Raw genomic sequence first — 27,874 nt, 5'->3', positions numbered from 1 at the left:
ATATCCATGTCACTTGCTGCTAATCTCTCTCTATTATATTCATGACATTCTGCATAATAGTCTACCAATTATTATTTTTTACTGTCAATAGCCGAATGTTCCAATGATTTTGATTCTTGGGGGGGGGGGGGGGGGGGGGGGAATAGGGAACTATAAGTGTATTGCTGGCAGTATCCCTACTGTTAAAGTCATTTTAGACGCACCACCTCTATTTTTGTTCTAATTATGCGGTCAAACCTATTTCTTAGGGGGTAATTATTATATAAATTCCTCTTTCCATTATACAGTATGTTGCTGTAACCCTTAGATGATAACACTATAACAATAGAATCAGTCAAAACTGTGGAATTACTGGGCGGACATATATTTCTTTGCAAATATACAAGGGTCCAGATGATCCCCTATTATGAATTTTCATGGAATCATGTATTTATATTACTTTCTTAATAGTACAATGTTGGCATGTTAAATGAAGGCCGTGTACGAAAAGCCATCAGGCTTTTCGTACATGGCCTTCATTTAACATGCCAACAGCCATCAGGCCTTTAGGGCTAAGGGTCTGTAATCTATGGATCCATTTTGCTTCTTCCTGGAGAAGCTTCTGGTCCAGATTGCCACTTCTTGGTCCCAATTAGATTTTTTAGCCAGTCCCCAAAATTTTAGGACTTCTAGATTTCCACTATGAGTATACGTGATATGTCTATAAAGTGAAGTGTCCTTTTCCGTATCGGTACCGTATAGGTGCTATGATTGCAACCATCAACAAATAATGACGATTTTGAGAAAACATTGGAAAATACTCACCAGTGATGGAGAACTGAAGAAGGTATTATCACCATACCCCAGCGTCACATATAGAAGGGTCAGAACCTCAGGGAAAACGTTTTCTACCTACAAGAGAGACAAAAAGTGAAAATTGGTTAAAATCTAGTATTGTGGGTTCCTTCCCATGTGGCAATTGCACATTTTGTAAATATATTCAGAGAATAAAGAAATGTAAGAACCCAGTTGATGTACGTGAATATATAATTAGAGATTTCTTCTTTAATTGCCGCAGTAGTGGCATTATTTACGTGGCGTCGTGCACCTGCACAAAATTATATGTGGGCAAAACAACACAGGAACTCAGACGGAGAATATCAGTGCCATTAATCCGGAAAAGGACACTTCACTTTATAGACATATCACGTATACTCATAGTGGAAATCTAGAAGTCCTAAAATTTTGGGGACATAGACAGGATCCATTGTGCGTCACATTTTTCCTTCCTTCTGACAGATCAGAAGAAGGGTCAAATAAATGATGATGCAACGCTGAACGCTGAAGCCAAATCGTTTTTTCCGACCGAAATACATCACTAAATGTTTTTCCACATATACCTGCAACAGTGAACGCTGAATATATTTTGCTTTTGTACTGAAATAATAATAACTGCAGAAGTTAAATGCATATCTATTTTTCGTTTTGGACTGAAAGATGCCACTTAAACCCTTTCACCACAAATAAATGCAACAGTGAAGTGCGTACATATTTTTTTTCCTACTTCTATTGTTATACAGGGTAATCTTATCATTCTATGTCATTGTGAAGGCCAATGTCTACCATTTCTGAGCACCAGGGTGACACAAGGTTGGGGTGGTGTGAAGAATAAGTGGTAGAGGTCAGAATACATTGGGAACACTCTTCTGATTAGTGTGTACCAAAAATGGTTTATATTATAAACATTACAAATGACTTTTTCATCTCTCCTAGGATGAGTGGTTGGAAGATTATCGGCAAATAAAGTGTTGACCAAGGATAACCACAGAAGGATAGGCTTCCTCGTAATGTAGATCTGCAGTGATCAGTGGATCATGGATCGGCCTCTATATATCTGTCATATAAACTTGTCTTGTGCGTTGCAAATGATTAGGGTTATTGTTCTCTACCGCCATGATCAGTTTCGCTTATCACTAATTGTGACATTTTGCTTTTATAAATTTATTAACACATTTATAGGTTGTGCAGGAAGAAATTTCTGATCAGAAAATCTGTAGAATTTTGATTTATTGTAATGTGACTCTTTCCTTACATCAGATCTGGAGGTTCCAGAGTCAGTTTCTGTAATCAGGCTTAGCTTCTCCGTCTTCTATTAATAAATCGGTGAGATGCAGGGATGAGAGATTGTGTCCGATCATCTGTTCAGAATCCTTTCATACAGGCAGAGATACAAAATCCTGTCTGGGTTAAGTCAGTGTGCATATTGAAGATATATATTGACCAGTATAAATCACAGCTGGGTGACTTGATCCCTCCAGAAGATAACACCACTCCTTGAAGGCCATCTTGATGCCCAAAATTTCTCTATCACTAATATAGTAATTACGTTCTACAGTAGTGTTGAGCACGAATATTCGAATAACGAATTTTAATCGCAAATATTTTTGCACTTCGATGATTCACGAATATTTAGAATATATTGCTATGTATTAGTTTTTCGAATATTCTGCATTTTTCATCATCCATCTGAAGTGAACAGTACACATGATTCCTCTCTGCTTAGGGTGTCTGGTTCCCAAAAAAACTGTTCTTATCTGTCCGGGCTCCCTAGGATTTCAGCCCGCTCCAGTCGGTGCCCGTTGCCGTGCGCATGGAACGTTCCCATCACCATGGGAAAGCCTCAGGGTTAGAATATACCATCGGATCTGAGTTTTCACGATCTCACAACAGCCAATAGTCGTGTTCACTTCAGATGGAAGAAAATTACGAATATTCAAAAAAACGAATATATTGCACTATTGCTATATATTGTTTTTTTAGAATATTCATCATGATTCCTCCCTGCTTCAGGCTTATTGGCCCACAAGCAAGAAGCATGGAGGAATCATGTTTTCAGATGGAAAAAAAATGAAGAATATTCAAAAAAACGAATATACAGTAGCACTATATATTAGCTATATTGCTCTATATTAGTTTTTTTTAATATTCGCTATATTGCTAAACATTATTTTTTTTAAAAATATTTTGAATATTCTAAAAAAAGAATATATAGTAATATAGCGCCGAACACTGATCCATCCTGACTTTTAGCTCGTGGGCGAATATGTAGAATATACTATCTTCTACATATTCGCCCACAAGCTAAGACTTTCACACCTGCATTCGGTGCGGATCAGTCTTGTATCTGCACAGACGGATCCGCACCAATAATGCAAACGCTTGTATCCATTCAGAACGGATCTGTTTGCATTATTCTTTAAAAAAAAAGTCTAAGTCAAAATGGATCCGTCCTGACTTAGATTGAAAGTCAATGGGAGACGGATCTGTTTTCTATTGTGCCATATTGTGTCAGTTAAAACGGATCCGTCCCCATTGACTTACATTGTAAGGCCTCATGAACAAGACCGTTGTTGTGGTCCGCATCCGTTGTTGAGCTGTCCGCATCCGTTGCTTCGTTCCGTGGCCCCACCCAAAAAATATAGCATGTCCTATTCTTGTCCATTTTGCAGACAAGAATAGGCATGTCTACAATGGGCCGCCTGTTCCGTTGCGCAAATTGTGGAGGGCACACGGGTGGCTTCCATTTTTTGCGGATAGCAAAAAACAGAACGGTCGTGTGCATGAAGCCTTAGTCAGGACGGATCCGTTAGGCTCCGCATCGTCAGGCGAACAGAGCGGAATGGAGGCGGAACGGAGCCAAACTGATGCATTCTGAACGGATCCTTATCCATTCAGAATGCATTGGGGCTGAACTGATCCGTTTTGGGCCGCTTGTGAGAGCCATGAAACGGATCTCACAAGCGGAACCCCGAACGCAAGTGTGAAAGTAGCCTAAAACTCCTATAGGGCGAAAAATGTTTTCTGGGGAAATACATATTTTTTTAATAGTCAGGAATCGGATGAGTTAAAAATAAAAATATAGGTGTTACTCACCTCATAGTTCCCCCTCCGCTGCCATACTGATATTCTTCTGCTCCATAATGCTCCGCAGTCATGGTCCTGGCTTGAAACACAGGAAAAGGCTGGAAATGCAGGTTCAGCTAATCACTGGCTGCATCATTGATGTCTACTGTTAAAAAAATAAAAATAAAATAATAATATTCGACATTACGAATATAAAACACATTGCATTCATTGAATATAGCGCCATATATTCCTAATGACAATTTTATTTTATTTTTTTACACCGTACAAATCACAATGATGTGTACTTTGTAAAAAAATATAAATAAATTATATTTCAAGTCAACAAAAATGAAGCACAGATGCATTCGTTATGTGGGGACATTTTACCGGCAGTTCTATGTAACTCCTGAACACGTGGTGCCTTCAGAACAGACTACAAACTCCGCTCAGCTGTATGACAGTGAAGGTGCTCCACTGTGCCTGTCAGCCCCTTCCTGGTGAAGTCTGCCCCGGGCTGTGTGACACTACCCCCCGTGTGTAGACAAGCCTCACATCTAAAGGCTTATTCTGCACCATGACCTGCGATCGATGATCCGGGCTGCGCACTGGAGGCAATCAGCAGCGGGGGAACGCAGCCGAGTCTTCAACAATGGGAAGGTGAACTAATCTCGGCGCATGAGCAGGGGACACTTCAAGACCCTGGCCGAGGACAGCTGGCTCTTCACTGCCTTCTGTGCTCAGACGGGCACAGGACGGATGGGTCCTGCCGTTGGCCGGTGATGATCGTGTATGCGTGGGGAGAGCGGTGGTACCCATTCCTCCTCACAGACAAAAGGAGGATGAAAGAGCCGCTGGTAAATACCGGCACTCCGACTGCCCTCTGGCTTGGATGAATCAGCACACGGTGAGGCTGTCTGCCCTACCGTAGAGTTCTGTCACAGACTCAATGTGCCCGATATGGAAACTGATAGCTGACCGATGCAGGCGGCGTGTCTAGTTAATTGTCTAGTTAATTTAGTACTAATTTTTAGTGTGGTTTCAATAAGTAAAAATAATGTAAAAAAAAATGATAATGTAAAATAGTGCATGTTAATGCATTCCTGCTGCACACTTACAACATGCTGATGTCAGAGGTGTCTTAGATTATTTATGGTTTTGCCCTGGTCTGATGGGGGCCCATTCCTGGGAACACATTCCTGCTGCACAGTGCACACTTAGAACCTGCTGCTGCTGCCTGTCCTGCTGAGTTATGCCGAGCTATGTGTAGACCTTATACTCGACCATTTCCATCTACCTGCTGCTGATGCTGCTGCTATCTGTCCTGACCCTGATGACTTATGTGTGGGCTTTATATTTCACCGTTACAAATAACTCCTGCTGTATGTCATGACATTGCTGAGTTATGTGTGGGCCTTATATCATAGATGGTTGTACTCTTAGTGAATACTATACTGAATACAAAATCCTTAACTACGTCAAAGTGCTGAATACATAATCAATAGGGGAAATAAATACCATAGGGGGTCTATGTTCTAGGTAAGTACTATACTGAGTACATAAATGGGAGAAAAAAAGGTTGCAAATATCATAAAGGACTGCACTCCGGGTACTCTATGCTGAATATATCGTCCATGATAATGTCAGAGTGCTCAGTACATCATGGTAATTATATGCGTCATGCTGGGTACATAAACCGTAGTATCCACTGGAATTCGTATTGAGGACATAATGGAGGTGACTCCTCCAGTGCAATCATCAATCAATTAAGGAAAAATGACCCAATGCATGGTCATTTTTTCTTAATTGATTGACACCGACACATTCACCTGCACCTGCATGTCTACCTCTTCCACCTGCCCCACCACATCTGCCTCCTCCTCTACTGGGACCTCCACCTTCAGGCTCAATATTATTGATATGTCTTATATTGGCAGAGTAGAGAACTATACCAGACGCACCTAGTCATTGTTGAATTCCAGCGCAGTTGGTTCATTCTCTTTACTATTTTGCTATGTTTTGGGGCCTCCACAAACCCCCCCCCCCAAAAAAAAAAGCTGGTGACCTTCTCTTCCTCCTTCGTCTCTTCCGCCTGCACCGCCATGTCCACCTCCTCCTCCACTGAGACCTCCGCCTCCAGGCTCACGATTATTATGTCTTATAATGGCAGAGTAGAGAAGTGTACCGGCCTCAGCCAGATATTGCTATACTGCAGCGCACTTTGTGTTTTCTTTGTCATCTCCCAATGTTTGGTGGTCGACAGTTACCCCCCTCCCACCCATTCCAAAAAAAAATAAGAATTGTAATAAGACGACCCATTTTGAATCCATCCAATTCTGTGGAATGTGTCTGTGAAAGTCAAGAATTTTTTGAAAAAAAATTAGGAACACCCTCCTCATCCGTCTCACTGTGGGAAAGGAAATTCTTCTGTGGAGTGTGTCTGTGACACCCTGGCAATTTTTTAAAATGTAGAACACCCTTTTTGCATCTGTCTTACTATAGTAGGAGAAAAATTGACAGACACATTTAAAAAAAAAGAAAGAGAAAAAAACTGTTGACTTCTTCCGCCTCCGCGTCTTCCACCTACACCTCCATGTCCACAGCCTCAATGTCCAACCAGAATCAAACTTTGAAACAAAGTTCAGCCGAACCCCTCGAACCCGTACAACAAGCGGTCCGCTCATCCCTACTCACAAATTGTAACACAAAAAATAAATTACAAGATGTAACAACAACAAATCACAACTTATAACATAAACAAGAAATTACAAAATGTGACAAAAAAATTAAAAAACATATAACCCATTAACCACCAGGCCACTTTTTACACTTCTGCACTACACTACTTTCACCGTTTATTGCTCGGTCATGCAACTTACCACCCAAATGAATTTTACCTCCTTTTCTTATCACTAATAGAGCTTTCATTTGGTGGAATTTCATTGCTGCTGACATTTTTCCTTTTTTGTTATTAATCGAAATTTAACTATTTTTTTTGCAAAAAAAAGACATTTTTCCCTTTCAGTTGTAAAATTTTGCAAAAAAAACGACATCCATATATAAATTCTTCTCTAAATTTATTGTTCTACATGTCTTTGATAAAAAGTTAGCGGAAAATTATGATTTATTATTATTTTTTTTTCTTACAAAGTCTCATATTCCACTAACTTGTGACCCTGATGTGTGGTAAGTAGTTTGAAATCAAAATCTGTAAAAAATGGCCGGTGAAATCCGAAAGGTGCTCTTTGGAATGTGGGCCCCTTTGCCCACCTAGGCTGCAAAAAAGTGTCACACATGTGGTATCGCCGTACTCAGGAGAAGTTGGGCAATGTGTTTTGGGGTGTCATTTTACATCCAAACAAAAGGGACCACCAGAGGACCAGGTAGCAGGTATATTAGACGCTGTTATCAAAACAGCGTCTAATTTACATGTTAGGGGTTAAAAAAATCGCATCTCCAGCCTGCCAGCGAACGATCGCCGCTGGCAGGCTGGAGATCCACTCGCTTACCTTCCGATCCTGTGAACGCGCGCGCCTGTGTGCGCGCGTTCACAGGAAATCTCGCCTCTCGCGATATGCGTCCAGCCAGAATAGCAGGGCCGCCGCCAGGACGCAATCCTGCGTACGGCGGTCCTGAGGCGGTTAAAGGGTGTATCTAACATGGCCTGAACCAGACTATTCCTCAATTTAATTTGTTTGCCCAAAATGGCTGTATTTCAAATGCCTAAATCAAACCCCTGTATTTAAAGGGTGTATATCACACGCCCTGAACCAGACTAGGACGCTATCAGAGAATTGTGCCCAAAATGGCTTTATTTCAAATAATTGAATAGAAAGACAGTATGTAAAGGCGATATCTCACAATGATATCTGCAGCAAAGGCTGCCAACTAATTTTTTTTTGCCCAAACGGGTGTTTGTTTAATAACTGAATTTGACAGCAGTATATAACCCTGGAATTTCACACGTGCTGATGCTGCAAGGCCTGAAAATAGTGGAATCTGGTAAAATACTGTGTTTTTAAAAACCCAGAAAATGATGGCTGTATTTCTAGCTTAAATTGCACACTGACTAATCTAGATGTTGTAGATTGCCAAAAAAGTGTTTTTTTGGTAACAGAATATGAAAGCTGTATATATTAACCACCTCAGCCCCCCTAGCATAAACACCCTTAATGACCAGGCCACTTTTTACACTTCTGCACTACACTACTTTGAGGGTTTATTGCTCGGTCATGCAACTTACTACCCAAATGAATTTTACCTCCTTTTCTTCTCACTAATAGAGCTTTCATTTGGTGGTATTTCATTGCTGCTGACATTTTTACTTTTTTTGTTAATAATCGAAATTTAACGATTTGTTTGCAAAAAAATGAAATTTTTCACTTTCAGTTGTAAAATTTTGCAAAAAAAACGACATCCATATATAAATTTTTCTCTAAATTTATTGTTCTACATATCTTTGATAAAAAAAAAAATGTTTGGGTGATAAAAAAATGGTTTGGGTAAAAGTTATAGCGTTTACAAACTATGGTACAAAAATGTGAATTTCCGGTTTTTGAAGCAGCTCTGACTTGAAGCAGCTCAGCTCTGAGCACCTGTCATGTTTCCTGAGGTTCTACAATGGCCAGACAGTACTAACACCCCACAAATGACCCCATTTCGGAAAGTAGACACCCTAAGGTATTCGCTGATGGGCATAGTGAGTTCATAGAACTTTTTATTTTTTGTCACAAGTTAGCGGAAAATTATGATTTATTTATTTATTTTTTTCTTACAAAGTCTCATATTCCACTAACTTGTGACCCTGATGTGTGGTAAGTAGTTTGAAATCAAAATCTGTAAAAAATGGCCGGTGAAATCCGAAAGGTGCTCTTTGGAATGTGGGCCCCTTTGCCCACCTAGGCTGCAAAAAAGTGTCACACATGTGGTATCGCCGTACTCAGGAGAAGTTGGGCAATGTGTTTTGGGGTGTCATTTTACATATATCCATGCTGGGTGAGATAAATATCTTGGTCAATTGCCAACTTTGTATAAAAAAATGGGAAAAGTTGTCTTTGCCAAGATATTTATCTCACCCAGCATGGGTAGATGTAAAATGACACCCCAAAACAAATTCCCCAACTTCTCCTGAGTACGGCAATACCAGATGTGTGACACTTTTTTGCAGCCTAGGAGGGCAAAGGGGCCCACATTCCAAAGAGCACCTTTCGGATTTCACCGGCCATTTTTTACAGATTTTGATTTCAAACTACTTCGCACGCATTTGGGCCCCTAAAATGCCAGGGCAGTATAACTACCCCACAAGTGACCCCATTTTGGAAAGAAGACACCCCAAGGTATTTCGTGATGGGCATAGTGAGTTCATGGAAGTTTTTATTTTTTGTCACAAGTTAGTGGAATATGAGACTTTGTAAAAAAAAAAAACATCATTTTCCGCTAACTTGTGACAAAAAATAAAAAATTCTAGGAACTCGCCATGCCCCTCACGGAATACGTTGGGGTGTCTTCTTTCCAAAATGGGGTCACATGTGGGGTAGTTATACTGCCCTGGCATTCTAGGGGCCCTAATGTGTGGTAAGTAGTTTGAAATCAAAATGTGTAAAAAATGACCTGTAAAATCCTAAAGGTGCTCTTTGGAATGTGGGCCCCTTTGCCCACCTAGGCTGCAAAAAAGTGTCACACATGTGGTATTGCCGTACTCAGGAGAAGTTGGGCAATGTGTTTTGGGGTGTCATTTTACATATACCCATGCTGGGTGAGATAAATATCTCGGCAAAAGACAACTTTTCCAATTTTTTTATACAAAGTTGGCATTTGACCGAGATATTTCTCTCACCCAGCATGGGTATATGTAAAATGACACCGCAAAACACATTCCCCAACTTCTCCTGAGTACGGCGATATCAGATGTGTGACACTTTTTTGCAGCCTAGATGCGCAAAGGGGCCCACATTCCTTTTAGGAGGGCATTTTTAGACATTTGGATCCCAGACTTCTTCTCATGCTTTAGGGCCCCTAAAATGCCAGGGCAATATAAATTCCCCCACATGTGACCCCATTTTGGAAAGAAGACACCCCAAGGTATTCAATGAGGGGCATGGCGAGTTCATAGAATTTTTTTTTTTTGCCACAAGTTAGCAGAAATTGATTTTTTTTTTGTTTTTCTCACAAAGTCTCCCTTTCCGCTAACTTGGGACAAAAATTTAAATCTTTCATGGACTCAATATGCCCCTCAGCGAATACCTTGGGGTGTCTACTTTCCGAAATGGGGTCACATGTGGGGTAATTATACTGCCCTGGCATTTTAGGGGCCCTAAAGCGTGAGAAGAAGTCTGGAATATAAATGTCTAAAAAAAATTACGCATTTGGATTCCGTGAGGGGTATGGTGAGTTCATGTGAGATTTTATTTTTTGACACAAGTTAGTGGAATATGAGTCTGTAAGAAAAAATAAAAAGAAAAAATTTCCGCTAACTTGGGCCATAGAAATGTCTGAATGGAGCCTTACAGGGGGGTGATCAATGACAGGGGGGTGATCAGGGAGTGTATATGGGGTTATCACCCCCCTTTCATTGATCACCCCCCTGTAAGGCTCCATTCAGACGTCCGTATGTGTTTTGCGGATCCGATCCATGTATCCGTGGATCCGTAAAAAACATACGGACGTCTGAAGGGAGCCTTACAGGGGGGTGATCAATGACAGGGGGGTGATCAATGACAGGGGGGTGATCAATGACAGGGGGGTGATCAGGGATTCTATATGGGGTGATCACCCCCCTATCATTGATCACCCCCCTGTAAGGCTCCATTCAGACGTCCGTATGTGTTTTGCGGATCCGATCCGTGGATCCGTAAAAAACATACGGACGTCTGAATGGAGCCTTACAGGGGTGTGATCACCCCATATAGACTCCCTGATCACCCCCTGTCATTGATCACCCCTCTGTCATTGATCCCCCCCCTGTAAGGCTCCATTCAGATGTCCGTATGTGTTTTGCGGATCCGATCCATGTATCCATGGATCCGTAAAAAACATATGGATGTCTGAATGGAGCCTTACAGGAGGGTGATCAATGACAGGGGGGTGATCAGGGAGTCTATATGGGGTGATCACCCCTGTCGATGATCTCCCCCCTGTAAGGCTCCATTCAGACGTCCGTATGTGTTTTGCGGATCCGATCCATGTATCCGTGGATCCGTAAAAAACATACGGACCTCTGAATGGAGCCAGCCTTACAAGGGGGTGATCAATGACAGGGGGTGATCAGGGAGTCTATATGGGGTGATCACCCCCCTGTATGGCTCCATTCAGACGTCCTTATGTGTTTTGCGGATCCGATACATGTATCCGTGGATACGTAAAAAACATTTGGCCGTCTGAATGGAGCCTTACAGGGGGGTGATCAATGACAGGGGGGTGATCAATGACAGGGGGGTGATCAGGGAGTCTATATGGGGTGATCACTCCCCTGTCATTGATCACCCCCCTGTAAGGCTCCATTCAGACGTCCGTATGTGTTTTGCGGATCCGATCCATGTATCCGTGGATCCGTAAAAAACATACGGACGTCTGAATGGAGCCTTACAAGGGGTGATCAATGACAGGGGGGTGATCAATGACAGGGGGGTGATCAGGGAGTCTATATGGGGTGATCAGGGGTTAATAAGGGGTTAATAAGTATCAGGGGGGGTGTAGTGTAGTGGTGTTTGGTGCTACTTATTAGTGAGCTGCCTGTGTCCTCTGGTGGTCGATCCAAGCAAAGGGGACCACCAGAGGACCAGGTAGCAGGTATATTAGACGCTGTTATCAAAACAGCGTCTAATATACCTGTTAGGGGTTAAAAAAATCGCATCTCCAGCCTGCCAGCGAACGATCGCCGCTGGCAGGCTGGAGATCCACTCGCTTACCTTCCGATCCTGTGAACGGGCGCGCCTGTGTGCTCGCGTTCACAGGAAATCTCGCATCTCGCGAGATGACGCGTTCATGCGTGACTGTGCGCAGAGCTGCCGCCTCCGGAACGCGATTCTGCGTTAGGCGGTCCGGAGCCGGTTAAACTTGAATTTAACACTTGCAGATCTGGAAAATAGTGTCTTTTGGCAAAAAAGTGTGTTTTTAAAAACCCAGAAAATGATGGCTGTATTTCTAGCTTAAATTGCACACTGACTAAGCCTGCAAATGCACCAGATGTTGTAAATTGCCCAAAAAATTTAGATTTTTTAAAAAACTGATTATTTGTGCTGTTTTTAAAGCTTGGATTTTTATGTCCCAAAAGCTCAGATGCAGTGCTGGTGCACTGAGTTTGCATAAATTGGCCACCGCCGCTGTCCACCTAACTGACTTATAAAAGTTATTTTTTTTTCGGTCACTGGGCTCAGGGCAGGATAAAAAAATTGTGCCCTGAACCCACACAATTCGGGTTCGCTCAACCCTAGTTCTTATATATGGCTGTGAAACCTCTGGAGGCGGCTGCGTCTGAAAAAATCATAGGAGAAGAAGGACTCCATTGGGGAACAAATAAGGAAATCCCATTCCAGTTGGTCAGAAAGGTATTCCACATGGCCAAGTCGGCCATTGCCTGATCATCCAGGAATACCGGGGAGTCCTGCTCTGTAGCTGCCGAAAGTAGATCCAATAATCTGGACAAAAAGGCCTTGCCTTGGGGCATGATTCTAGTAGCAAAGTTTAGCATGCCTAGCAGGGATTGTAACTCCTGTTTCAAGAGAACTCTGAAACCCACAAATTTGGAAATAATCTCCTTAATTTTGGACAGTTTCTCTTCCGGCAGGCTTGCTTCCATTTTTTGTCTGTCTAGGATTATACCTAGAAAGGTTATTGTCATTGAGGGCCCTTCTATTTTAGTTGGGGCGACCGGAATGTTGAGACTTGCGAATACTTGGAGGAGACTATAGAGTTTACAGGGTTTGATACCGGGTTGCTCTATCAATAGAAAATCGTCTAAATAGTGAATGACCATTGGGCATTCGCAGTGGTTTATTAGGACCTAGTGCAGTGCCTGTGTAAATTGGTCAAATAGCCAAGGACTGCCCTTGGAACTGAAGGTTAGGCGGTTTGCGAAGTAATAAAGACCGTCACATTTTAAACCGTAAAATTTCCAAAGTTGTGGGTTGATAGGCAGCAGCTTGAAAGCATCCGCAATGTCTGCTTTGGACAGCCATGCCCCTATACCTGCCAAAATAATAAGTGATATGGCCTCGTTAAGAGAGGAGTATTTCATGGAGAATTCCTCAGAAGGAACTAAAGAGTTAAGGCTAGGAATATTTGAACCATGAGGCGCTGAGAGATCATAGATCAATAGTTTTTTATTTCAGAATTTTTTTGTGACAATACCGATGGGGTTGATTCTACAATAATCGAAAGGAATCATGGAGAAAGGTCCAATAAGAAAACCTTTCTCTACTTCTGCTTGGATTAGGGGAGCTACTGATGTGGCATCGGTGACTGCTGACATAAGGTTGGGGCCTTCCCAGGAAAACTGAGGGAGGGCAATGAGACCCGTATGATAACCCTCCGTGAAACCATCAATTAAGAATTGCACCTGGTGAGGGTTATGATGGTCGCGGAGGAGTATTGCCAACAGGTCCACGTTGACTTTGCCTAGTCATTTATTCCTGGAGGTTCTATTTGGGCAAACCGAAAGAGGGTGAGCTCTGAAGCAGGTGGAACAGACGTGGAGCGCTCTGCATTGGTTGTAATTACAGGATGCCAGATTATAATTGTTGCATACCTGGCTGTTACCTAAGAAGACTATGGGACGACCCAATTTATCCGTGCCAGTGTTTTGCCTTTGTTGAAATGCCTGCCGATGGTCTAGTTTGGGCCACTGAAAGGCTAGAATTCGGACACCAATCAGAGGAATGGAGGATCGACTGGCAGAGGCTTTTAGCCCTGCGAAATGACTGCAGAAGAGTTCCATATCCAGGGATGCCCAATTGGTGACCCATTGGAACTGGGCGAGAGCTGCCGCGGCTTTAGAAGAAAAAGACCGGTAGTAGTTATAGAAGGCGTGCCCTCCATACTTATTCCCCAGGTCCGTGACCCTGTACAGCTATAAATCCAGTTCCTCCCATCTTTCTGGGTAGACTGAACAGATTATATCCCTGAACAGACTAAATGCCAGGACGAACTCTGGAATTGACAATTTTTTATTCAGTCGGGCATCCCTGGATCTGAGAACCATGGAAATGTTTTTGCAAGCTATAGTTCTATTCTCTACTGTATCGTGTAGCTATTAGAATGGCGGACAGATTTACATCTTTCCCTTCCAAGATATCCCTTTTGATGCTATCTGTCACAAAATGGGACGGGGCTACTTCGGGGATGTAGGCATGTTGAGGACCCTACCTGGGGGCGTAGATTGGGACATGGGAGTGACTGGGAGAGGAGGTGTGGGTATGCTGGGTGCCGGACCTCTGGATTCCACCACCAACAGCCTGTTCTGAACATCCGAGATTGATAAGGATAAGTTATTAATTAATTGTGGCAAGCAACTGTGTCAAAGACAACTGGATTGTTGACATCGACACTTGCTCCCTTGAAGACGAGGAATCGGAAACTAAGAGTCTGTATAACTTCGCCTTCCGAGCGGAAGCTGGGTAACGGATCCCTCTCTTATTCAGCTCCGCAATTATTTTGGGAACCGTCTAGCTCCTAAGTGACGCATTGCTAGCATGCTCGGATGCTGGGGTTTCTGGATTGGATGAGGCTTTGTCAATGCCTGACAGATGTGACATACTGAAACTGATGTCCCAAAACTGGCGAGCAAGACTTTGAAAAGTGGTCCTGGTTACTCTCGTAGAGGCACTACCGTGATTGAAGCTTTAAATGAGATAAGTATTGACATTTTTTAGTTGGTAGCCTGACTGAATATACCGACGATGACGGAAGTGACAGATGAGCAAGACGTGTGACCGTAGAGACACATAGCCTGAATAACGTAAACAGGCGATAGAAAAGAGATGAGGGAACGTAGCCTGAATAACGTAAACAGGTTGTAGACTTTTTGAGAGAAAAGCGGCCTGAATAACGTAATCAGGCGGTAAACAAGGACATGAGAATGTGTAGCATGAAAGAATGTAAACAGGTGGTAGACGAATATAGAAGAAAAAACATGGCCTGAATAGCGTAAACAGGCGTGAGACATGGATATGACAAAGAACGTAGTCTGAATAACGAAAACAGGCTGTGGACATTGAAAGAAAAGCGGCCTGAATAACGTAAACAGGCAGTAAACAAGGACATGACAACGTGTAGCATGAAATTACGTAAACAGGTGGTAGACAAAAATAAAAGAGAAACATGGCCTGAATAACGTAAACAGGCGTGAGACATGCATATGACAAAGAACGTAGCCTGAATAATGAAAACAGGCTGTGGACATTGAAAGAAAAACGGCCTGAATAACGTATACAGGCAGTAAACAACGACATGACAAACGTGACAAGGATAACGTGAACAGGCAGTAGAAAAGATGAGAGAACGGGGCCTGAGTAACGTAAACAGGCGGGAGACATGAATATAACCAAGAACGTAGCCTGAATAATGAAATCAGGCTGTGGACATTGAAAGAAAAACGTCCTGAATAACGTATACAGGCAGTAAACAACGACATGACAAACGTGACAAGGATTACTTGAACAGGCGGTAGAAAAGATAAGAGAACGGGGCCTGAGTAACGTAAACAGGCGGGAGACATGAATATGACAAAGGACGTAGCCTGAATAACGTAAACAGGCTGTGGACATTAAGAGAAAAGCGGCCTGAATAACGTAAACAGGCAGTGAACAATGACATGACAAGACATAGCCTGAATAACGAAAACAGGCTGTGGACATTGAGAGAAAAGTGGCCTGAATAACGTAAACAGGCAGAAAACAATGGCATGACAAATGTGACATAAATAAAGGTGAATAGACATTGAACAAAGATTTTTTTTTATTTTTTATATAAACATAAAATAGGAGATTGGTGTGAGTAAATTGAAACAACAGTGTATATTGAAAAGAGAAGTGTGGTGTGATTGAGCAACAGATAGCGTGGATCGGTTTAGAAAATAAAAGTGACTTAAATGTGAGATTACAAACCTTGTATTATGAAATTTTTAACCTACGCAGCATGAGTGGCGTGGAAATTTCTGTTAAGTTGGCCTGGATAGGTGTTATGCACGGCCGGAAGTAAAGCCAGAAACTCTTTATAGATAAACGAAAATCCAATATGGAAAGTATGGCATGCCTGAATAATAATGATATACTGTGAAACCCGAAGTTAGTATAAATATACAGTCGGGTCCATAAATATTAGGACATTGACACAAGTGCAACATTTTTATCTCTATTCACCACCACAATGGATTTGAAATGAAATGAACAATATGTGCTTTAACTGCAGACTGTCAGCTTTAATTTGAGGGTATTTACATCCAAATCAGGTGAACGGTGCAGGAATTACAACAGTTTGCATATGTGCCTCCCACTTGTTAATGGACCAAAAGTAATGGGACAGAATAATAACCATAAATCAAACTTTCACTTCTTAATACTTGGTTGCAAATCCTTTGCAGTCAATTACACTGAAGTCTGGAACGCATAGACATCACCAGACGCTGGGTTTCATCCCTGGTGATGCTCTGCCAGGCCTCTACTGCAACTGTCTTCAGTTCCTGCTTGTTCTTGGGGCATTTTATCTTCAGTTTTGTCGTCAGCAAGTGAAATGCATGCTCAATCGGATTCAGGTCAGGTGATTGACTTGGCCATTTCATAACATTCCACTTCTTTCCCTTAAAAAACTCTATGGTTGCTTTTGCCGTATGCTTTGGGTCATTGTCCATCTGCAATATGAAGCACCGTCCAATGAGTTCTGAAGCATTGGGCTGAATATGAGCAGATAACATTGCCCAAAACACTTCAGAATTCATCCTGCTTCTTTTGTCAGCAGTCACATCATCAATAAATACAAGAGAACCAGTTCCATTGGCAGCCATACATGCCCACGTCATGACACTACCACCACCATGCTTCACTGATGAGGTGGTATGCTTAGGATCATGAGCAGTTCCTTTCCTTCTCCATACTCTTCTCTTCCCATCACTCTGGTACAAGTTGATCTTGGTCTCATCTGTCCATAGGATGCTGTTCCAGAACTGTGAAGGCTTTTTTAGATGTTGTTTGGCAAATTCTAATCTGGCCTTCCTGTTTTTGAGTCTCACCACTGGTTTACATCTTGTGGTGAACCATCGGTATTCACTCTGGTGAAGTCTACTCTTGATTGTTGACTTTGACACACATACACTTACTTCCTGGAGAGTGTCTTGATATGGCCAACTGTTGTGAAGGGTGTTTTCTTCACCAGGGAAATAATTCTTCGTCATCCGGTTTTCCGGGTCTTTTGGTGTTGTTGAGCTCACCAGTGCGTTCCTTCTTTTTAAGAATGTTCCTAACAGTTGTTTTGGCAACGCCTAATGTTTTTGCTATCTCTCTGATGGGTTTGTTTTGTTTTTTTTCAGCCTAATGATGGCTTGCTTTACTGATAGTGATAGCTCTTTGGATCTCATCTTGAGGGTTGACAGCAACAGATTCCAAAAGCAAATAGCACACTTGAAATGAACTCTGGACCTTTTATCTGCTCATTGCAATTGGGATAATGAGGAAATAACACACACCTGGCCATGGAAGAGCTGAGAAGCCAATTGTCCCATTACTTTTGGACCCCTTAACAAGTGGGAGGCACATATGCAAACTGTTGTAATTCCTACACCGTTCACCTGATTTGGATGTAAATACCCTCAAATTAAAGCTGACAGTCTGCAGTTAAAGCACATCTTGTTCGTTTCATTTCAAATCCATTGTGCTGGTGTATAGAGTCAAAAATGTTACAATTGTGTCGATGTCCCAATATTTATGGATCTGACTGTATATACATATACAGTACAGACCAAAAGTTTGGACACACCTTCTCATTCAAAGAGTTTTCTTTATTTTCATGACTATGAAAATTGTAGATTCACACTGATAGCATCAAAACTATGAATTAACACATGTGGAATTATATACATAACAAACAAGTGTGAAACAACTGAAAATATGTCATATTCTAGGTTCTAGGTGTGCCCTGTCAGGTTTAATAAGTGGGATTTCTTGCCTTATAAATGGGGTTGGGACCATCAGTGGCGTTGAGGAGAAGTCAGGTGGATACACAGCTGATAGTCCTACTGAATAGACTGTTAGAATTTGTATTATGGCAAGAAAAAAGCAGCTAAGTAAATAAAAACGAGTGGCCATCATTACTTTAAGAAATGAAGGTCAGTCAGTCAGCCGAAAAATTGGGAAAACTTTGAAAGTAAAGGCTATTTGACCATGAAGGAGAGTGATGGGGTGCTGCGCCAGATGACCTGGCCTCCACAGTCACCGGACCTGGACCCAATCGAGATGGTTTGGGGTGAGCTGGACCGCAGAGTGAAGGCAAAAGGGCAAACAAGTGCTAAGCATCTCTGGGAACTCCTTCAAGACTGTTGGAAGACCATTTCAGGGGACTACCTCTTGAAGCTCATCAAGAGAATGCCAAGAGTGTGCAAAGCAGTAATCAAAGCAAAAGGTGGCTACTTTGAAGAACCTAGAATATGACATATTTTCAGTTGTTTCACACTTGTTTGTTATGTATATAATTCCACATGTGTTAATTCATAGTTTTGATGCCTTCATAGTCATGAGAATAAATTAAACTCTTTGAATGAGAAGGTGTGTCCAAACTTTTGGTCTGTTCTGTATATATATATATATGGAAAGTAGAGCAGCACTCCAAGATTACGGTAAAAAAAAAGGATGTGTTTATTCACCCCTAAGTGATGAGACATTTCGGCTCCAACATGAAGTCTTTCTCAAGCAATGTGAACAATACAAAATAGACATATATAGTGAAAGGCCATATCTCCTTTCACTATATATGTCTATTTTGTATTGTTCACATTGCTTGAGAAAGGCTTCATGTTGGAGCCGAAACGTCGTGTCACTTATGGGTGAATAAACACATCCTTTTTTTACCGTAATCTTGGAGTGCTGCTCTACTTTCCAGTTATACAATTTGGGTAAGCCTCTCATCTGGAGCTAGCACCCATTTTCAATATTGGTTAGTGCTGCCATATTTTCACTTTTTATATATATATATATATATATATATATATATATATACACAGTATGCGGTATGCCAGACCTTGCAGGGGAATTATGTGTGAGATCACGGTGTGAGCAATAGATGGGCCGAGGTAAATACAGTTCTGGTTACTCACGGTTTGTCGTCCCTGGGCAGGCTCACACAAGTGAAGAGGAGAACGGCACAGGGATTCTCTGGGGCACACTCTGGTGTAAGGGACACAGACCAGATGGTGGTTTGAGGTGCTCTTGATGGTCTGTATTAATGTGCATGTGGCAAGGTCCCTTGTAGTCGTGACGCCAGTACCTTTTGTATGGAGGTACAACCATTTGCTATAGTGTTAGTTGAGGAACTTGAGAAAGAGGCAAGCAGGATGAAATTCAAGGTGGAACTTTACTGAAGATAACTCCTGATAACAGTACATCCAAAGCATTAAACAGTCTTTTAGTACAGAGGTAACACTGCTGCAAGTCCTCTGCTGACAGGTGTAAATGTCCCTCTCTAGATATTAAAAGTTATGAATTTGTAGCCTTACTGATAGAGGACTTCAGGAATGGTCCTGGTGATCCTGGTAAAGGCTGGTGAAGTTGCCAGAGGCTGGCGACTCCTTCAAGTGGGGATCCAAAGGTCCTAAGGCACTAATAAGACCCTTTGGGGGTCTCCTTTCTTTAGTATTCTCTGAGTATACAAAGCACTTCAGCTCTGGGCTGAAATATGGCTGAGGGATAAAGATTGCAGACAGCACTTGACACAACTGGTCTCTCAACTGCCACTGGAACCTGATCTAACTAGCTAGGCCTGAGCTGGAATATATGTATATGGGAGGTGTTATCTCCCCCTAGTGGTAAACTCAGTGTAAATGAATTCTACTACAACAGTTGGCAGGGATTATGCATAAGGACACATTGCAGCATAAAAACAGGCTATATAAGGCATAAAAAGTATAATACAACAACTTTGCAGTACCCACGAGGTTAGTGGGACGCTGCATATAAATATATATACACATATATGTATACACATATACACACATACAACACACACATTCTTTTTTTGGTCTGCCAAACAGTAGCCTGTTTATCTTGAACAATATGAGGACCAGAAGCCTATAATATATGCTCCTTACTTCTGGCCCCAGCTGTGGATAAGACGCAGAATAGAGAGACGGCGACGGAGAGGAGCCTGAACTCACCCACCGCCAAGGATCTCGCGGTGCACGTGACCCAGCCAGGCCGGCAATGAAAGGTGAGAAACAGCGTCTCCCCAGCCTTCTAAGCGCTATGAGCGCCGCAGAAGCTGACGCCCCTCTCCCATGGCGCTACCGGTACAGGTGATTGCGTGGGAGGGAAGAACCCCTTGGTACTGGAGGGGTGACCGCTCCAATAGCGGTTGTGAAGGGAGAGGAATCGGAGGTTTCCTAAGGAGAAGGGCGGGCAGCTGGGGCGCCGGCAGCCATACTTACCTGTCTGGACACTTGATTAAGATGCGACTGACGTAATCCCTGACAAGGAAGCCCTCTGCACGGAGTGATGCCAGCGTGAAAGTCTGTGGGAGAGGAACTTATAAAGCCTCCACCCCTCCCACAATTATAGGCTGAAATCAGCCATGACAAATTATTATTATTATTGTTGCAGGACCAACAGCGTGACAACGAGGAGGCGGAAGCGGCGTCACCTGGCCAAGTTGCTGGTGTGGCTGGGCAGGAACCACGTTCACCCAGTGAGCTGTAAAGGACATGTATTGTCCCTGACCGTAGTTACAGCTCTACACGTCGGCACTGCCGTGCACTTTGTCAGACACCGACAGGCTCAAGGACTGGCCCACCTTCTGTTCTACATGTGTGTGCAGGGCTGGTACTGCCTTTTTTCGCAAAGAAATGACGGCTTGGGACTCTTCACCTCGGCTCAGTACAAGCCATCAGTTCTCTGAAAGGTGCAGAGTCCACCACTTGGAAAGGGAGGGACTGCAGCACCAGCAACTTGGACAGGAGCACATTCAGCTTCTGCGCCGTTGGATGAGTGAACACATACTGTAGTCTCTTGGCAATCGCTTCGGTGATCGATTGCTGACAAAATGACTGACAAGGAGTAGGAGGAGGAGGAGGAGCAGGAGCATCAGGACAAGCAGATGATGGGAAGGACAGACAGCTCCCTTCGGCTGAGGTGGTGGAGCCTTGACTGCATGAAATTGGGTGCGTGTCACTGGGTGATGCAGAGGTCGCTGCAGCAGGCTGGACCACCACATCGGAGCCACGGTTCTCCCAGGCCACTTTATGGTGACGCTGCATGTGTTGACACAGGGTCGCGGTGCCAACATTGGCACCCTGGCCACGCTTTACCTTGTGCCCACAAATCCAGTCTATGTTCACCTCCTCCAGCGGCCTAACAAAAAATTTCCACACCGATGGCAGGTGGGGGCACAGGGCCTGCTCCCGGGCCATGCCATCTAAGCGTCGTATGAGAGGAACCCAGCGACTCTTGGCTGGGGGTGTTTGATGTCACTTGCGACGAAGTTGAAGACCGAGTCAACCATTCAAGCACCTCTGGGTTGCTGGTCAATACACGACCGTTTGATGACACCCAGAGCTCAGGCTTGTCGCTGCAACTGCTGCTGCCACCCCCCCCCCCCCTCTTCTTCGTCTGCCTGTGACAGGAACATTTTGGTCACTGTCTGTTCCCTTTGAAGGGCCTGTCACCTGTCTGTCTGAAATACTGTATAATAAAAGAATTCAATTTAAATAATGCCCCCAAAAAAGGCTGTTGTACAATGTTACTTCACCGCTGAACGGCAATTAAGATATATATATATTTTTATTTTTTTATTTTTTTCTGATTAATAAACTCCCCCCCCAAAAAATTAGTACAATTCACCGTAGAACAGCGAATGAGACGTACATATATTTCCTATTAATACACCCTGTAAATGGTTGCATCACACAGAACTTGCACCTCAATCACAAGCAAGGATTGCTGGAATTAGTGATGTATCATATAGTGCAAACAACCTAAAAGCAATTTGAATCCCCAATTAGTGCAGCAAGGTGTAATAGAATCGCTCCTATTACCCAGGCTGTACACTCTCCTATTGCGCCCTGTTCTCCTTTTATAGTGTAGATGATTCCTCCCTATCCTTTCCCTACACCTTGACTAATCTTTCCCTGAACTTGTAAATCGTTTTTTTTTTGCACAATGACGTTTTTCCTAGCACTGTCCCTAGCGCCTGCTGATGTCTCTCCCTGCACTAACTACACTGGAAAATGGCAGAATCCAAGATGGCTGAGGCTATTTATAAGGCTGTGACATCACAGTGCTGGCTGGCTGCTGATTGGCTGCATGCATGGCATTGTGGGTGATCCCTTGTTCCCAGAGTTTGTTGCTCCATGTCCTAACATGTGCAGCAGACATTTTAGGAAAAAAAAAACGTGATTTGTTACCATGGTGTGAATTTAATTTTTCCTGAAATTCGGATCAAATTCCACTTCGTCAACTTCGATTCGCTCCTCTCTAATCTCCTCATTCACTGCTCCAATCGCTCTGCTACGTTTATTTAAAGCTGGTAGCTTGGGTGTGTGTGTCCTTTCTACTGCAACCGAGGGGTATGTCCTTTCTGCTGCAGTTAAGGGGGTGTCCTTTATTCTGTAGCTCGGGGGGGGGGGGTCTTTTGTGCTGCAGCTCGGGGGTTTCTGTGTCTTCTGCTCTAATTCCGTCCCTATCACAGCTCAGAAGGCAGTTGAAGGATGAGCTGGGCATGTGCATCCACCTCAGTAAGGCAGACAGAAAAAATATATATATATACAGTACAGACCAAAAGTTTGGACACACCTTCTCATTCAAAGAGTTTTCTTTATTTTCATGACTATGAAGGCATCAAAACTATATATAAAACAAACAGCAGGTGGCGCTATACTGGTACATTTTATGGAATACTAAATGTTTAATTCTGTGCAATTACAAAAGTATTCAGATCCTGATACTTTTCTATATGTTTTTTATGGCTGTCATAATTAGTAATGAAGTCTCACAGAGTGATCTTTATTCTCTTCTGTACATTGTCTTGATATGGGAGATGCTTGAATCATACAGGGCGAATAGGCCGCTCGTATCTAACTATCACACAGGTGAGACACTGTAGATGCAAGACGCGCTCCACCACGTGGACTGTTTCTCACCAAATTGATATTTCTTTACGGGCTCATGCACACAAACGTATTTTCTTTCCGTGTCCGTTCCGGTTTTTTTGCTGACCGTATGAGGAACCATTCATTCCAATGGGTCCGCAAAAAAAAAAAAAAAAGAAATTAATCAGTGTGCATTCCATCTCCGTATGTCCGTATTTCCATTCCACAAAAAAATAGAGCATTGCGGACAAGGACAGGACTGTTCTATTAGGGGCCGGCTGTTCTGTACCGCAAAATATGTCATGCACACAGACGTCATCCGTATTTTTAGCGGATCCGTTTTTTGCGGACCGCAAAATACATACGGTCGTGTGCATGAGCCCTAAGGGTGGGAGTGTGATCAGATCCTTGGAATGCTCCTGGTAAGGCCTCATGCACATGACCATCTGTATTTTGCGGTCCGCAAAAGATGGATCCGCAAAAAATACGGATGACGTCCGCATGCATTCCGTATTTTGCTGAGGAGGAGGAAAACATTAAAGCCCAAGAATGGTATACAGAAATAGGTGGTTTATCTGCACAAGTGACAAGAGAGGCACGGGAGGATCATGAGATGCTGCAGGGTGATGAGGAAGACCAGGCAGAGGACCCCTACACATCGAGTCAGGGAGTTCCTCCGATTCCCTTGTGCAAATGGTCAGATGCATGCTGAATTGCTTGCGTAGTGACAGCTGAATTATTATCATTCGGCAGAGGGAAGACTACTGGCTCTCCATGTTAGACCCTCCCTACCAGGTAAAAATTGGGACCTTTTTTCCACCTGGTGAGAGGGAAGATAAGCTCAACTACTATCGAGACATTCTATGTGCATCCTCGCCCATAATCACAATCCTCGCCCCCTGCGCTCACAATGCAATGCCATGCCAGGCCCATCAGCAGCAACATAAGTCTTGAGTCTCTAATGAGCAGTTTTCTTCAGCCGCCTACTGTAGAAACCACCCATCAGCAGCAGGACATGGAGCAGAACCTGAACCAGCAGGTGGTGGCATACTTGGACTACACCGTGTCACCCCAGATCCAAGATCCCTTGGATTGCTGGACATGCAAACTTCATTTGTGGCCGCAACTGGCCAAGTTTGCCCTGGACAAGCTTTCCTGCCCGGCCAGTAGTGTGACATCAGAGCGGGTGTTTAGTGCGGCGGGGGGAATAGTTACCCCAAAGAGAACTCCCCTTTCCACCCAAAATCTAGAGAGACTGACCTTTGTTGATTTTGGAGATGAATCAGTAGTGGATCATCCAGGATTTGCACACATCGGTGCCTGATGCATCAGACCAGATCATTCAGGCAGTTAGGTTCTGACTGCAGATTGTTGCTACACCAGAACATTGTGAAAGACGGCTCATTACCTCTGGCCACGTGCACTTTAGCCACTATTCTGATGCTGCCACCCGCCTGTTGCCACATACTGGCTGCCTCTGCTGCCATCTTCTCCTACTGCCCCCAACTCCATCTTGGGCTGTTACTGCTACTGATGTTGCCCCCCACCTCTCCACTATGTGACTGCGCCACTATAATAATTCCTCACGCTGTTGTCACCCTCCCCACTTTTTGGTTAGGCCATAGTGTTGACTCCTCTGCTGTTGTCACCCTCCCTACTCTGTGACTGGGCCATAGTGTTGACTCCTCATGCTGTTGCCACCCTCAGCACTCTATGACGGGCCACTATTGTCCCTGTCTGGACTTGTTGACATCACCGGCCTCTATCACATGGTCAGTATTTTGCATCAGTATATGATCATTATTTGGAAACCAAAAGCAGGAGTGAGTCTAAAACACAGAAGACATGCAAATATTTCCATCACAGGTCATCTCTTTTTTGGAACCACTACTTTTTTAGCAATACTGTCAATTGCTAACAAAATACTAACTGAGTGAAGACCGATGCTCAAAAGAAAGGATTCGTCAACACAAACTTACTGCTGACCCCCTCTCCACTCTGTCGGGGGGGCTCTACTTGTATAAGCGTGTAATAGAACAGGTTCTGTAGACATCTATGTGGAATCAGCTGACGACGGTGTAAAAGGAGTGCGCTGCTTCACTCTGTAGTAGAATCTTGGGCCACTGCACGGTTCTTCATACCCGACGCTAACATCGACCTGTAAGGGTGAGTACATACTTGAGTTATTTGGTCAGTTTTGGCCACGTGACTGCCCTAATAAGTGAAGTGTGCAGTGATTCTAAGAGCGACGCCTGTCATCTGCATGTCATACTGATGCAAAGTAACTGTTTCACTACCAGAAAGGAATAGCTACTCCTGTTTCTGCAATGCACAGTGATGTACACTGAGATACACTCTCCCTGCAGCCTGAGAAAGAGATGATTTATAACGAACTTCATGACAAATTAATTCGGAGTGAATACATTTTGGGGGAACAATTCAGTCTTGGAGTCTTCAATTGTAGGGAGGTATTATGAAGTCTGTGTATCATGGTATTCAGTCCGTGAATGGAGATATTGTTCAGTCAGTGCATGGCAGTATTATAAAGTCAATGTATGGAGTTATATAGATAAACAGGGCACTCAAGGAAAGCTGTGACCATATATTGAAACAATGATGGACTTTATTAATGATATAATCGATAAAACAATTATGAATAATATGATCGATAAAACAATTAAGAATGCAGAAGAATAAATTGCAGGTAAGAAGTAATCGACAGATGGAAATATTCGACAGATAAAAAATATTCGACAGATAAAAAATATTCGACAGATAAAAATATATTCGGTTGACCAACTAAAATTCGATAGTCCAATATAATTTATCTTTGATCCAGTAGTTGTGAATATCCAAAAGACTTAATGTCGATAAATCTATTCGATTTGGTTTTATCGAGACTACAGTCTTGTGCTTAAAGGTTATTCAATTTGTCGCGGCGGCGTCCCGCCTGGGCAAAGTAGGTAGCGGTGACTCGCTACTGAATAGCTTGCAAGCAAATGTAGTCCATTACCTTTATATCGACCAAATGTTCGTCCGAAATAATCACAAGAGCCTTCAAGTGTACTCACTCCCAGGATATGCCTTTAGATGTTTGTAGCAATATTCAGTCAGGAGATTAAAGCCGGCTCTTTGTTCGGTTGTGGTCGTTGTTACTAAGGTAAGTCCTTCAGTACAAAGATGGGGTGTAGCACCAGACGCGTTTCGGGGTCCAACCCCTTCCTCAGTGGTATGCTTCACCCCATACAAAACCCCTCTTTTATACCGAATGTTCCATGCTTAAACTGACCTCAATTGGATCGTCATATCCTGCTTGTCAATTTACTCAGGTGTTCTTCATTAAATCACAATCACAGAGTGAAATGTCTTAGAGGAAAACTAAAAAGTGATTTTGCTGTCTTTTGCAATTCATCATATTTCTGCAATTTCATCCAAATGTGTATTACAAATTCCTGCATTCATTACCGCAAAAAACGCATCTAGGCACCCTGCGTTTTTGGTGCGGTATCTATGCGTTTTTTGCGTTTTCACTTAAACAAAGGCGCAAATTGCCCATCTTAACACACTAACAATAGTTAAAATAATAAGAACAATAAGAAATACCACTAAAAGTCTTGGTTACGACTTTAAGGGGGAAATATGTGACAGATTGATTATTCAACCAAAGTGACTAGCAGTGAATGAGTTAAAATGCACAAATATGCTAAAACTAACAATTTAAATGAATGTTGATAAAAATGTGTATGTTAATACGAGGGTCGTAACCAAGACTTTTAGTGGTATTTCTTATTGTTCTTATTATTTTAACTATTGTTAGTGTGTTAAGATGGGCAATTTGCGCCTTTGTTTAAGTGAAAACGCAAAAAACGCATAGATACCGCACCAAAAACGCAGGGTGCCTAGATGCGTTTTTTGCGGTAATGAATGCAGGAATTTGTAATACACATTTGGATGAAATTGCAGAAATATGATGAATTGCAAAAGACAGCAAAATCACTTTTTAGTTTTCCTCTAAGACATTTCACTCTGTGATTGTGATTTAATGAAGAACACCTGAGTAAATTGACAAGCAGGATATGACGATCCAATTGAGGTCAGTTTAAGCATGGAACATTCGGTATAAAAGAGGGGTTTTGTATGGGGTGAAGCATACCACTGAGGAAGGGGTTGGACCCCGAAACGCGTCTGGTGCTACACCCCATCTTTGTACTGAAGGACTTACCTTAGTAACAACGACCACAACCGAACAAAGAGCCGGCTTTAATCTCCTGACTGAATATTGCTACAAACATCTAAAGGCATATCCTGGGAGGGAGTACACTTGAAGGCTCTTGTGATTATTTCGGACGAACATTTGGTCGATATAAAGGTAATGGACTACATTTGCTTGCAAGCTATTCAGTAGCGAGTCACCGCTACCTACTTTGCCCAGGCGGGACGCCGCCGCGACAAATTGAATAACCTTTAAGCACAAGACTGTAGTCTCGATAAAACCAAATCGAATAGATTTATCGACATTAAGTCTTTTGGATATTCACAACTACTGGATCAAAGATAAATTATATTGGACTATCGAATTTTAGTTGGTCAACCGAATATATTTTTATCTGTCGAATATTTTTTATCTGTCGAATATTTCCATCTGTCGATTACTTCTTACCTGCAATTTATTCTTCTGCATTCTTAATTGTTTTATCGATCATATTATTCATA

At 42.8% G+C, this 27,874-nt stretch overlaps 1 protein-coding gene and 1 long non-coding RNA gene across 2 annotated transcripts in view; both read left to right on the top strand.

Moving 5' to 3' along the window:
* LOC120997016 (perlwapin-like) overlaps nt 1-27,874 on the top strand; it is a 136,607-nt gene that overhangs the window by 20,405 nt on the left and 88,328 nt on the right. The window lies entirely within an intron of this gene.
* On the top strand, nt 566-2,161 carry LOC120997040. The gene is made up of 2 exons (XR_005778050.1): nt 566-1,660; nt 1,753-2,161. It is a non-coding gene; the product is annotated as an uncharacterized LOC120997040 (long non-coding RNA).

The sequence above is a fragment of the Bufo bufo genome, chromosome 4 (assembly GCF_905171765.1).
Source record: "Bufo bufo chromosome 4, aBufBuf1.1, whole genome shotgun sequence".
NCBI lineage: Eukaryota > Metazoa > Chordata > Amphibia > Anura > Bufonidae > Bufo > Bufo bufo.
This window is presented reverse-complemented; position numbering and strand designations above follow the sequence as displayed.